Source organism: Sardina pilchardus, chromosome 12, assembly GCF_963854185.1.
Source record: "Sardina pilchardus chromosome 12, fSarPil1.1, whole genome shotgun sequence".
Taxonomy (NCBI): Eukaryota; Metazoa; Chordata; class Actinopteri; order Clupeiformes; family Clupeidae; genus Sardina; species Sardina pilchardus.
Window position 1 is genome coordinate 22,447,137 of NC_085005.1, and position 15,047 is coordinate 22,462,183.

The window sequence follows — 15,047 nt, forward strand, 5'->3', positions numbered from 1 at the left end:
AGCTGGACTTTTTCCACCTCTGCTGAGAAAAGACATCACGGGCCCTATCTTGAATGGCCGGTAAAGTCTTCATTAAGTCAACATAAAGACTACATTAAGTTGATAAATATTTTTTTATTGCTGGCCAAATAACCATGTGGCATGTTAGACTTTGCCTGTCATTCAGATCAGGGCCCTATGAGTCAGTGATTAGGGAGGTACAGTATGTATGAATTAAGTTAAAGGTGTGAATGTGAAATTCTTTATAATAGATAGACAATGCAAAAAGTGGAATAGTATATAGATAGTTATAGGTTGAATTCCATTCCGGCTTCATTGCAAAATGACCTAGTTGCATAGGTGTGCTCTTAAGATGTAGAGAATAGGTGTATGGGTAGGCTTTCAAAAACAAGAGCAACATACAGTAGGTACATGTGAAGTGAGTAACCATGTTTGAACACTAGGTGGTGGTATTACCCAGTGCTGATGTGTACTTCATCTGAGCCATGTAGTTTTAATTGTTTAGAAATCTACTTCTTATGTTTTGTTCTCTGTCAGTTGTGCATTGCTGCCCAAAACTGTAATTTTATATCTATATATTAGGTGAATATAATTTATTTATACACATATAGATGCATCTATATATAGATGTGTCTTTTTGGGTGTATACCTTTCAAGGTATACAAATACCTTAAAAGGCAAATTGTTTGTATATCTTGTACGTGTGTGCCGTTCTTGAAATGAGTGTGGAAAGGACATGAAGAGAACATGGAAATACACACTCTCGGGCGCAGTGAGACCCAAATTTGTGTCAGGGAATTTCACATCAGCTATTGGTTTCACACCTGCAATATACAGTTTAACTTTAAACATGTTATTTAGGCCTACCGCACCTTCCAAAGACATACAGAAATCTTATACGACTACAGGTTCCAGAGCCATTTATTTATGCACTTGACAGACTACAGTGCCTGCATTAGATATACTATTATGTGCGCAATAAATAATTGTTGTATGTCATCGCACTTGTACTGTGTCTGTGGGACTACTAGCACTGATTGTCATACATTTTCCAGTGTTTGAAAACAGAAAAAGATGAGACAAAATATGTGTTCCTGAAAAGTTTTCATTTATGTTCTACAGTGGGTGTCCTACAGCTGGGCTGCCTACAGAGAATCAGCCATAGCTGCAATTCATGTTCAATTCTAAATCAGATGATATTGTTAAACTAAGTGTAAACTATGTGTATTTTAATGTATCTGGGGAAAATATCTAATTGGGATTTTCCTGACAGACATCGAGATAACGGTTTGATTTGCATTATAATTTGTGAAAGTCATGCAGCTTCAGTTCAATAATTAAAATTCTAATTTTGCTTTTAAATTGCGCAACATCTGATTGGTAAGCATGCCTCGTGCATGAGAAGCACACTACTCATGTGAAATGAGCTTCTCTGTTTGTCTCAAGGAGGATGACATGAATATAAAAATCATAAGATTAACTGTTCGGACAGAGTTACAAGCTACACGATTAATTGCAGCCCTTGCCATTAGCTTATTGCATTAGTTGAAATAGGCATTTTGCGGGGGGGGGGGAATGAAATTGTGTAGCCCTTGTGTATCCTGGTAAAAAAAAATCTCTGTCATAATGAATACCCTGCGTTTGGATAGTATAATCAGTGTTCCCAGGCCTTGGAAACCTGGAATTTCCCAGTCATGGAACACCACCTGGAAAAGTGATTAAAATGATCAGATGCCCAAGAAACGCAGGAAACCCAGGAGATTCTTATCACATTAGTGACTGGCTTGATCCAATGGACATAATATCAAATGATTGTGTTAGAGAGCAGTGACACATACTGTATATGAGCCCCATTATGAAACATGGTCATTTTCCATGGAAAGGGGGCAAAAGAGTGATTGTGGTTTGCCTCCTTGACCCATTTTTGACCCAAGGTTACTCACTCAAGAATTACTGTGAATAACACTGGGCAGGGATGGGAATGAGATCCAAGTCATCTGTGTGAAAAACAGCTAAACTGCTCATCAGTGGCCATGTTCTATTAATGATCCACTAACATGGACTTTAGTAGTGCCAATCCTATCACCGTGGAACTCCATCCCAGTAATATATCATTATTTTTTACTTAATCGATCTTGATTTATGTCTTAAACTATGTTGTGTTGCGACCTTGAATGTGAGGAAAAACTACCGTGTGTGGGAACCCTGTGTATGTCTAATCCAAAGCCATCGATATCTCAAAGTTGCGACAGCCGTTGACTTCCATGTTAAAGCCAGATTAGAGCGGTCACGTGGTTAGTGGGTAGGCTCAGTAGTTCCCTCGGTCCCTGGTTTACTACGGGATTGATAGCAGCGATCGCATTAATATTTACGGTGAATACTCGATGAAAATTACTATAAACTGCATTTCCACATACATATACATTACTCAATGAAAATGCATTATTATGCACACGACTATAAGTCATGTAGAAAAGTCGTATTATATTCATTCATTCTCAATGGAATAGTTCCCGGATGTGCCGCCATAGACCTCTGAAGTTCGCCTACAAAAAGGATCCAAAGCTGCCATCTTTGCCCATATAAGGAGATCCGGGAGTTAATTGAAGCTAACTGCCTATGGCAAGTTGCATTATAAGTTAGCTTTGGGGTAGCAAAAATCAAAGTGTGCCGTCTTCACCTGCCGAAGATCAGAGTATCCACTAGACGGCAGTGGACAAAACTGTGTAGTGAAAAACGTCTGCATTTCAAATGTCATCATCCCCGCGAGAGTTTAACAGGTGTGATTATTGAAAATCCCCATGTTATTTTCCCATAGAAAAAATCTCAAGATACCGGATCTCCTTATTTGGGCAAAGATGGTGGCTTTTTTGTAGGCGAACTTCAGAGGTCTATTGTTTGTTCACGGGAGTCAACGGTAGTGTCGCAACTTTGAGATATCGATGGCTTTGGTCTAATCTAGCTAAGTTGATGGTTGCCACTTTCAAGTTACAGTAGCTGAAAGAGTTTTAATGTTATTTTGTTATTTAAAGCAAAAACAAAGATTACTAACAGAAATGTCTCACCCTTATGACAGAAAATGTATCTGACAAATCACTCAGTTCCTGAATAAAAGCTTAAAATAAATAAATACATACATAAAGACATCACTCTTTTTGAAAAAAAAAACACTTTTTAGGCTAAGTATAAGATAATGCCACATCCGTAAAAGGTCTAATAGCCCATGAAGAAATATTTCTCAGATCTGACTTACATAATCCACCTCTCAGTTTTCTGTGTTTCCTACTGTACTCTATGTGTTCTTGAGCATCCCACGCACAAGGGTTTTTAGTTTTCTACCCCTCTTGATACTGCATATGCTGTCTTTCTTACCTGGCAGTGCCTTTGCTGAGCAGTGGAGGAGTTGTATCAGTGGCCAGGAAAATGCTACAATTCCTTTTTGACAAGAGTATTACTCATAGAGAATGATACTGTACCAAAACCTTTACTTCGCAAGAAATACCACAGCTAATGTTATAGAAGTCTATTATTATTATTATTAGTGTTGCGGCAGCAGATTTATCAGTCCACATCCTACCATCACTGTACAGACAATATGCAAAATACTGTAGGTTTCTGTTTACAGCAGGTTGAACCTGACTTGAAAACCAGGAGGGAAATTCCTTTGATCACCTTGTGGTGCATGCATCAGGTTATACCATTCATACTGTCTGAGAGGTTCCATTAAGTAGTCATTAGATACTGTACATGTAATTAAATCAATTCATCTTTACCAATCTAAAAGCCAGGCTCGGCGTTGGGGGGGGGGCATAGGGGTCCAGGCCCCCCCAAACAGGTCTCTGTGCCCCTCCAAACAGAGTGCTCTAGATATTTTGCAGTATTTTGCGCTGTCGATGCTCATAGCCCCCCCACTCGTTGCTCTCTGGCTCCGAGGCTGCTAAAAGCATTCCAGCTTGTCGAACTTTTTACAGAAAACCTGTAACAGAACAATCCTATCTCTCTTATAAAAAACATATTTCATGTGCCACACCACACCGCATGTCCTCCCTTTAATTCTACAGAGCTGTTCAAACTGAAGAACTACTGTATGCTCTTGTGATTCCACCAATTGAAAAATGCAAATACATGGTTGTATGATAGGGCTGTGATGAAGATGCCCCAAATCAATAAACAGGGGTGCGTTTCTAGAAGAGTTAGCAACGGCGTTGTTGAACCACCGTGGTGCGACGCAACTTGCGATCAAACAACGACAGTGTTACACCTGTTTCCAGAAAGCATCGTACTTGTGTCGCAATTCACTACCTCCGTTGTTCGAACACCGTTGTTCCAACAACGTAGTTGAGGATGCAACGGCACATTTCATTGGTGGAAAAAGTGTCAACGTATAATACCCCACCCACTAGAAATTATCTGTCACTGGATGCCTATCACTTGTCTTTTATAAATCCTCCTTTCCTTCCTCGATCCTCGTCCTCACTGAATGATGGGGCGGCAACAATGGGATAGAGGACCGAGGATCGAGGAGGGATGTTGAGAGACACCCTCTATGTGTCTACGTGTCTAATTTAAACCCAAAGTGATTCATGCTGGCATTATCACTGCTATCAGGAAAAAACGTAAACCTATGCAAGCACATAGCTGCTTAAGCTGTCAAATAGGCTATATGTACTTATTTGTGTGAAATATCAAAAAAATCTATGTACAAAATATATATGGCCTAGACTAATTACAAATGATCACAATACTAAATCAGTGTTTGGTGGTTCAGCTGTTGCATGTCAGTACATTGCGCGCGCGGCCCAAGTTCGCATCTTACCTCTCCATGTCACTTTTGAGTAAGAGCAGGCATACCACACAATAGGTTAGACCCTAAATATATTTAATTGCTTTACATCGAGTGGCCAGGAACACGACATCAGTTTAATAGTTCCACGACATTACTTATTAGTGTTATTTCCACGTTTCACTAGTCAGAAACAAAAGCATATGTGATGCATACGGGAAAAGAACCTACGATGTTGTGATGATAAGCCACCTGCCTTAACCACTATAGGCCTACTATTGAACGGTGTGCTTGTTTCGAGGGTTTGTAAATATGATAACAGTAACGCAAACCAGAGATGGGGGACTCGAGTCTAGTGACTTGACTCGAGTCAGACTTAAGTCGCCAGATTGAGGACTTGTGACTTGCTTGATCAACAGTGAGAAAAGACTTGACTTGACTTGGACTTGCTACTCATGACTTGAGACTTGACTTAGACTTGCATGCAATGACTCGACAAGTCATTGCTGTCTTGGTTAATTGGTGAATAATAATAATAAAAACTATTTTCGATTGGATATTTCCTGTTGCATGTGGGCGAACCTGGCAACCTCTCTACTATGTGCTAGGTGACGCGCCCGCCATCTACAGTAGAGCGGTCGGGGTTTAGAAGATGGAAGCTGTTACCAGTTCCCAAAATAGGCTAATAACATTTGGATTTAAAGACTATTCAACTCAACAAAAGAAACGATTCGCCGAGTGCAAGGTGTGCAGCGCAAAAATATCAGACCCATCCAGCATCACGTCAAATTGTATCCGCCATTTCCGACTACACAAAGAAAAGTAAGAAATGTCTCTAGCTAATTTCACATTATTTTTTAATCTAACGTTAGCTGGCAGCTAACATCCCATCTCCATCAGTCAAACGTGACAAGAGCCTACTGTTTGCATCACATTAAGTTTTATCATGTTGATTTAGTTTCACATTGATCCCGCCTATCAAATAACAGACAATTTAGTAGGCCTATCTGAAAATCACTCAGAGTGCGCAAACCTCCTCCATGGGAACACACATGACATCCTCTTGCATCCATCCATAACTTTTTGAGTTATCTTGCGAACAAACAAACATATACAGACAAACCAACAAACCCCGATAAAATCATAACCTCATTGGTGGAGATAAAAACCTCGAAACGGTCTTTGTCCCGACGCACATAATTGTTGACATTCTCGATAATGTCGAGGGGAAGCTGAGACAAATCATGCATGACTGCAAGTAGGCTATTTCTTTGCGTTGGATGAGAGTAGGCTACATATGTGATGGATGTTACATCACATCTGTACTCTCACCATGGACGTTAGGAAATGTCTATATATTCTTAAAAATGGAGTGGGAGCATACAGTAAATGCATTGAATATGAGGCTATATGTTGCACTAACTGGTTTTCAGTTTTGTGCTATCATTGAATGGTGATTTATGTGAGCCCTTTGCACTGAAATTAATACTTTTCATTCATGTGGCTAAATGCATTTGAGCATGACAGAAATGAAATGTATATACTGTATGTTACAGTATATACATTTTATTCTTATTCAGAATTATTTTGTAGCTTCTCTCATGTCTGATGTGCGAAAGTGTGCAGCCACATTTGGCCCTCGGATGGTGATGATAAAAAATTGTGGCCCTCTTAGTCATGAAAGTTGCCCATTCCTGGTCTACCACATCAATGTAGCTGTTAGTTTGTTAGTGCTAGCTGCTTTTATTTTTGTTAAATCATAAAGTATAACAGCCAAACAACATGCACAAACCCTATTACTGTAAATGTATGTATAAGTATATGAGAGATATACAGTATGACATAAATGAGAAATGGGCCACTTTCAAGAGTAAATTTTAGTAGCCTAAAATAGAAGTGTCTCCATTTCATTTCCATATGGTATTTATTAATGGAATATTATGCAATGAAAACATGAGCTAAACACACATACACACACTCTGTCTGGTAATTTGGTACACCAGGCCCTGTAGTCGTTCCTAGTAATTCTGATCCTGCTGGTCCTAGTGAGCATTTATAATTATTCTTTAGCCTTATATCCCCTTTTTCTATTTGTTAGCCCTTTTGTGCAAAGGAGGGCTACATAAAACTTAGGCTGCCGTCTCTTCAAGTTTTAAGACGGTTGTCTTCCAGCTTATCATATGACTTGACTTGTGACTTGCTTGACCTAAGCTATGACTTGACTTGACTTGACTCGACCTAAGCTATGACTTGACTTGACTTGACTCGACCCTCACAAAAACGACTTGGGACTTGCTTGAGACTTGAAGGTTAAGACTTGAGACTTACTTGAGACTTGCATATGTGTGACTTACTCCCATCTCTGACGCAAACCAACACGCAAATGAACGCAAGGTAACACACGTAGCAAGAATGAGCCCAACGGTATTTTAATTTATATTAGCCTACAGTATAGCGCTATCATTGAGTCACGAGAAAACAACAACTTAGTGATTTTTGGTTGGGCGCTTGTGATTTTTGGTCAGGCGATCTTGCGCTGACGACATCACCAACTGGAACTCCCAAGGTACGACACAGGTGCGACTGCCCAGGGGCAGTAGTTCAAACGACCAAACTTTGCGTCCTTGTTTGCGATTGAGAGTTTGAACTACCTTTTCTAGAAACACCAAATTCAAGAACGACGGAGCGAACTCCCAAGATTGCGACGCAAGTTAGCAAACGACGCTTTCTAGAAACGCACCCCAGATCAGTAGTACATTTTTACACTTGTGATATTAAGACTGTTAAAAAGTTCATACTGTACGGGAGACATGTTGAATTCCTTGCTATAGGATTTAATACAGCAGCCAATCAACAGCCAAACTTATTTAACATCAAATACAAAATCACCAACAAAGCGATCAACCTCAAGAAAAACAACACCACCAGGGGTGCGTTTCTAGAAAGCGTCGTTTGCTAACTTGCGTCGCAATCTTGGGAGTTCGCTCCGTCGTTCTTGAATTTGGTGTTTCTAGAAAAGGTAGTTCAAACTCTCAATCGCAAACAAGGACGCAAAGTTTGGTCGTTTGAACTACTGCCCCTGGGCAGTCGCACCTGTGTCGTACCTTGGGAGTTCCAGATGGTGATGTCGTCAGTGCAAGATCGCCTGACCAAAAATCACAAGCGCCCAACCAAAAATCACTAAGTTGTTGTTTTCTCGTGACTCAATGATTGCGCTATACTGTAAGCTAATATAAAGTAAAATACCGTTGGGCTCATTCTTGCTACGTGTGTTACCTTGCGTTCATTTGCGTGTTGGTTTGCGTTTTGGTAGGCTACTGTTATAATATTGACAAACCCTCGGGTCAAGTACACCGTTCATTAGTATAGTGGTTAAGGCAGGTGGTTTATCATCACAACATCGTAGGTTCTTTTCCCGTATGCATCACACATGCTTTTGTTTCTGACTAGTGAAACGTGGAAGTAACCCTAATAAGTAATGTCGTGGAACTATTAAACTGATGTCGTGTTCCTGGCCACTCGATGTAAAGCCATTAAATATATTTAGGGTCTAACCTATTGTTGTGTGTGTGGTATGCCTGCTCTTACTCAAAAGTGACATGGAGAGGTAAGATGCGAACTTGGGCCGCGCGCAATGTACTGACGTGCAACAGCTGAACCACCAGACACCGATTTAATATTGTGATCATTTGTAATTAGTCTAGGCCATATATATTTTGTACAGATATTTTTTAGATATTTCACACAAATAAGTACATATTGGACAGCTTAAGCAAACTGTTTCATGTGCTTGCATAGGTTTACGTTTTTTTCTGATAGCAATGATAATGCCAGCATGAATCACTTTGGGTTTAAATTAGACTCGTCGACACATAGTGGGTGCCTCTCAACATCCCTCCTCGATCCTCTATCCCATTGTTGCCGCCCTATCATTCAGTGAGGACGAGGATCGAGGAAGGAAAGGAGAATCTATAAAAGACAAGTGATAGGCATCCAGTGACGGAGCATTTCTAGTGGGTGGGGTATTATACGTTGACACCTTTTCCACCAATGAAATGTGCCGCTGGGTCCTCAACAACGTTGTTGGAACAACGGTGTTCGAACAACGGAGGTAGCGAATTGCGACACAGGTACGATGCTTTCTGGAAACAGGTGTAACACTGTCGTTGTTTGATAGCAAGTTGCGTCGCACCACGGTGGTTAAACAACGCTGTTGCTAACTTTTCTAGAAACGCACCCCAGGTTGGTAGTTGACCCATGCACTTAGAATCCAGTCACTGTTTCGTCAGGTGTGCAAAAGGAAAGCTACAGGCCCTGATAGTCGGCAGGCCAAGACCCTAAAAAAAAACTTTTGATGGCATTTTTTGTTAAAAGTTGGCAACCATGCTAGAAGTTATTAGTAGGGTCTGAGGTGCCAGAATCCAGTGGTTGCCAAAATCATATTTATAATTTAAGGTCAAATTTGAAGGTCAAAAGGTGGGAAACAATAGATTTTAATGGTTTGTCTTTTGGGGGGCTCTATTTTCATGACATCCTTTTTAAAAGTTGGCAACCATGCTAGAAGTTATTAGTAGGGTCTGAGGTTCCAGAATCCAGTGGTTGCCAACATCATTTTTATAATTTCAGGTCAAATTTGAAGGTCAAAAGGTCGAAAACAATAGATTTCATGGTTCGTCTTTTTGGGGGGCTCTATTTTCAAGACATCTTTTTTAAAAAGTTGGCAACCATGCTAGATGTTATTAATAGGGCCTGAGGTTTCAGAATCCAGTGGTTGCCAAAATCATTTTTATAATTTAAGGTCAAATTTGAAGGTCAAAAGGTCGAAAACAATAGATTTCATGATTCGTCTTTTTTGGGGGGCTCTATTTTCTTGACATCCTTTTTAAAAAGTTGGCAACCATGCTAGAAGTTATTAGTAGGGTCTGAGGTTCCAGAGTCCAGTGGTTGCCAAAATCATATTTATAATTCAAGGTCAAATTTGAAGGTCAAAAGGTCAAAAACAATAGATTTTATGGTTAGTCTTTTTGGGGGCTTTATTTTCATGGCATTCTTTTTTGAAAAGTTTGAAAGATTTTTTTGATAAATATTTATTTTTATTGATAAATAATTTGGATATATAGACTTGATATGGCCAATACTCCTTTATGCTATGAATAACACAAAACGTTCTCTAGAGAATATATTGCTAATGAATAACAAGAATGCTTCTTTATTGCAAGGCAAAATGTCAATGTCAATTCAGACTGTCTGAATGTTTTTGTAATATATGCAATGTTTTGCAATGTGCAATTTTTGTTGCTGTATTACAAAAAGGCTGTCTCGTCCTGATAATGTTCCATCCCTACATTGTTGAGACATCCATCAGCATCACAACCGCATGCAGGTGTGCAAGGCTGTCCATTCTTAAGGCAAGTGCAGGCATGTGTATGGCACTTGGTTCTACAACCACAAGTTATCAGCTCCAAGCAACTACTTGGAACAGGAGGTTCCTGATTCACAAAACCACCAAGTGTTGGTCTACAACCTTCCAACCACCTGTCTCCTCAGGGATTTCACTAATGGCAGGGTCAGACTATGCTACAATGTTTTTGTCGCTCACAATTGTCGTTTACGATCTACCATGTCACACTATACGATTTTAGAACCATGAAAACCACTCCGTGTCTTGGTCGGGAGAGTGGCCACATACACCGAAAGCATCGGTCGCGTCATTACGACTCCCGTCAAATTTCTGACAAGCCAGTCTTTTGGTCGGGCTGTTTTAGAACGTTGTGAACGACAAATCGCAAGTCGTGAAGCATGTCACATTATAAGATTCCCTCCGCGTTTGATATCGTGCCCGATCATTTGAAATCGGATACGACGCTGTAAACTTGTCGGTCACGACAAATGGCCAAAATCGGGCTGATATTGTGTAATCTGACCAGGCCATAACATCTACCTTGTCAGATTGCAGCCATACCTTTGCCTGGTGATTTGCACATGCAAGATGCAATGACAATGCATCACTTGTTGGAGGTAACATTTCCATTGCCTTTTTGCCTTTCTGAAACATGTCTAGCCCTGTCAATACCCAAAGATGTGCATGGTGCTTTGTACAGATGGCACAAAAACTCCTCAACGTCACCTTGAGGCCCTTCCCGACCAACACCATGTAACCGTTCTGGGTGTTGCAAATACACAGTCCAACATGACTTCTTCCCATGTCCAGCAAATGAGGAGACAGTATCGCAACCAGTTAGGGCATGGAAGCCGAGTACATTATCCACAACAACCCGAGGTAGTTCTCATTGATAAGGTGGACTGGGTAGCACTCATATTCCTTGGAAGTCCCACTCATCATCCACACCTTGCAGAATTGGTCTCTAGTGAAGTACAGAGGCAGAAGGAGGAGATCTGTATCACGGCACTTCACAATGATGTTCTCGTACCCAGCATTAATTACTTCCAGCATATGTAGGATGATGCGTGTGTCAGCCTCCTCATGGTTTGCCTGTAGACCATGAATAATTCCACGTGGAAAGTGTGCAATACAGTCTCTACTCTCGGTTTTTATTTCCTAATGATGTCATTATTTCTTGTCATCCGCAAAACTGAAGATTGTTTTATGTAACTTATCACCTAACCGTGTGTTCACATCAGAAGCAACCAGAGTGACGAAAGTCATTATTTCTCTGCAAATAGGGTGGCCATAGCAAATACGGTGGCAAGGCAAGTTTTATTGATATAGTGCATTTCATACAGGGGATCAATGTGCCTCACATAAAACAAAATAATAAAGCGAAACGAATTGATCGCAGATCGAAAAAGTCTGAATATGCTAATGAACTATGATGTAGCTTGGCGAAAACCAATTGGAATGTACACATTTTCGAATGCCCCAGGCTGACAGGCCAGAGCCGCTCTATGATAAGCTAAATCAAACATCCCAATATAAAGTCATGAGTGGATAAAACAAATTCATGTTGAATCGGACTCATGTTGACTCTTCTTCAGTGAGCCCGGCGACCTGGTCGCTTCTGATGTGAGTGTTAAAATCTAAATTCTTTTCACATTTACCTATCATTGTGGCAAGTACCATCTGGAACCTCAGACCCCACTGTTCTAGCATGGTTGGCAACATTTAAAAAGAATGCCATTAAAAAAAACAGGTACCCAAAAAGACGAACCATAACATCTATTTATTGTTTTTGAGCTGTTGACCTTTAAATTTGACCTTAAATTGTGAACATAATTTTGGCAACCACTGGATTCTGGAACCTCAGACCCTACTGACAACTTCTAGCATAGTTGCCAACTTTTTAAAAAGAATGCTATGAAAATAGAGCCCCCCAAAAAGATGAACCATAAAATGTATTGTTTTTGAGCTTTTGACCTTCAAATCTAACCTTAAATTATGAACATGATTTTGGCAACCACTGAATTCTGGAACTTCAGACCCTACTGACAACTTCTAGCATGGTTGCCAACTTTTTAAAAAGAATGCTATATGAAAATAGAGCCCCCAAAAAAGACGAACCATAAAATGTATTGTTTTTGAGCTTTTGACCTTCAAATTTGACCTTGAATTCTAAATATTATTTTGGCAACCACTGGATCCTGGAACCTCAGACCCTACTGTTAACTTCTAGCATGGTTGCCAACATTTAAAAAAAAAAGAATGGCATGAAAAAAGAGGTCCCCAAAAAGACAAACCATTACATGTATTTATTGTTTTTGAGGTTCTGACCTTCAAATTTGACCTTAAATTATGAATATGATTTTGGCAACCACTGGATTCTGGAACCTCAGACCCTACTGTTAACTTCTAGCATGGTTGCCAACATTTAAAAAAGAATGCCATGAAAAAAAGAGGTCCCCAAAAAGACAATCCATAACATTTATTATTGTTTTTGAGCTTTTGACCTTCAAATTTGACCTTAAATTTTAAATATAATTTCGGCAACCGCTGGATTCTGGAACCTCAGAGCCCTCTAATAACTTCTAGCATGGTTGCCAACTTTTAACAAAAAATGCCATCAAAAGTGTTTTCTAAGCACATTTCCTGGTGTTGGCCTGCCGACTATGATGGCTTCTCAGCTCTTCTCTTAAAATCTTTTGAAGAAGAGCTCACTCCGGCCTGGTGCCCCATTTTTCAGAGCTCAGTAGACTCACATGTTGTCCCAGCCCTCTGGGGGGGGAAATCCACTATTATTCCTATCCCAAAGAAACCCTGTCCTATAGAAAGTAATGACTACACTACACGGTTGCACTAACCTCAGTTCTAATGATCTAATGATCACCTCTGCTTTAGACCCATTTCAATTTGCCTACAGGCAAGGGAGAGGCACAGATGACGCTAAAGCTGGCATTACTCACTTTGCCCTTAAGCACCTCGAGAATCCTGCGGTCTTTGCCCATATCTTATTTATTGGGTTCAGTTCTGCTTTTAATTCAATGCAACCTCAAGGCTGTGTCAGCTCACCAGTGCTCTTTACAGTGTACACAAATGACTGTTCCCACAGCTATCCTGGCAATTTTATTTTTCAATTTTCTGATGACACTGCAATTTTGAGCTTGTTGTATCAGCACAGAACAGAAACTGCGGCATACTTAAAGGAGGTGCAATCTTTTGGCAAGTGGTGTGAAATCACTTCACTATTAACATAAAGAAAACAGAAATGGTGCTGGACCCGAAGTTCATTGGGGACCACACCCATCTTAGCAGCCATGGAGTAAAAATTAGCCAAGTTAATTCATACAAATATCTTGGTATTCACCTTGATAACTTTTTCAGTTGGCAAGCCCATGTTGATTATCTGTGTTCTGGTCTGCAGCAAAGGTTGAACTTTTTGCGCAGGCTCAGGGTGTTTGGGGTCAATCAGAAAGTAATGTTTTTATTTAGTCAGGCCATTCTGGAAAGCATTCTTAGGTATGGGATGACTGTTTGGTATGGTAACCTCTCAGTCCATTCAGTATTTGAGACAATATTCTAAATATTCTATTCTAACAGTCCACGACAGCCTCTCACTTGACTTATCAAGCAAGCACCTTTCTTAATCAGTGTTGTGTTGAATTAGGCCAACGACATCTCCAGAAGGCTTTGAGATCAAAGCTGATAACTATGAGAGGTAAAGCTTTTTGTGTGAGGAAATCATTCATAACCACACTGACATGTGAGCCCAGATGGCTTGAAGGTTGTTTTTGGAATAGACTTAGCCACAGATTGTGTGCAGATGTTACTTTCCTTCTGTGTGCACTTCTTCTTTCTGTTGAAACCCCCTGTTTTACATATCACACTTACATACACTTTTCATAATAGGCTATCACATTTCACTGTAATGTCATGGGCTACTGATTACTTACCACAACATCAGGTATTTTAAAGTGATTGAAAGAGTTCGTACTTAGATTTTAGCTATTCAAACACGTGTAAAATATTTTTAAAGAACATTTACCTCTGGTGAAGACACACACACTTTCTCTCTCTATCTCTCTCTTTCTCTCTCTCACACACACACACACACACACACACTGTGTGTGTGTGTGTGTGTGTGTCCACAACTTTTTGTGAAGTTAACAGCACTAAAGCCAACAGCAATGCCACAAGTTTAGCTTCCCCGTCCACAGGGACAAATAGTAAAGCGATAACTCTATGCACATAACTATTCATCAGGAGACTGATCTCCAGCATTGCAATGTCACATACTGACTTTGTGATTTAATAACCCAGTGGAGTCTGCCAGGAGGAGTTGGTGGTTAATTTCCAATTAACACTAATCTGATCCATGCTGGATGCAAAATCTTAAGCAATTTGTTCTCGATTTGATTAGAATTGTACATGTCACTGATACAGACCATGACTGACTGATAGGTGGCCATTTATTTCAGCAGTTTGTAGCTGATTGCAATGTGGAAATTACTTTTGGTCTGAGACTCAGGTTAATAACATATGTTCTCTTTTTTCGCTGTTCTTATCAAGAGTTGTTGGCTGGCTGCATGGACACAGTAAATGTAGCGTATATGATAAGAATAATATTTTATTGGAACTTAAACAAACACACACACACACTGGGAAAAACAGAGCTTTCTCAAAGTCAAACAGAGCCCTCTCAAAGTCAATCTCAAACCTTTGCGGTCCTCAGTTCACGTATTTGTTACATGCATGATGACATCTATGACAAGAGCCGTTTTAAGATCAACTGAGACGTTTTTAATAGCCTAATGTACGGTTGGGCATATTTTCAAATATAATACTGTATGTCATTTTGATCGAAATGTTATC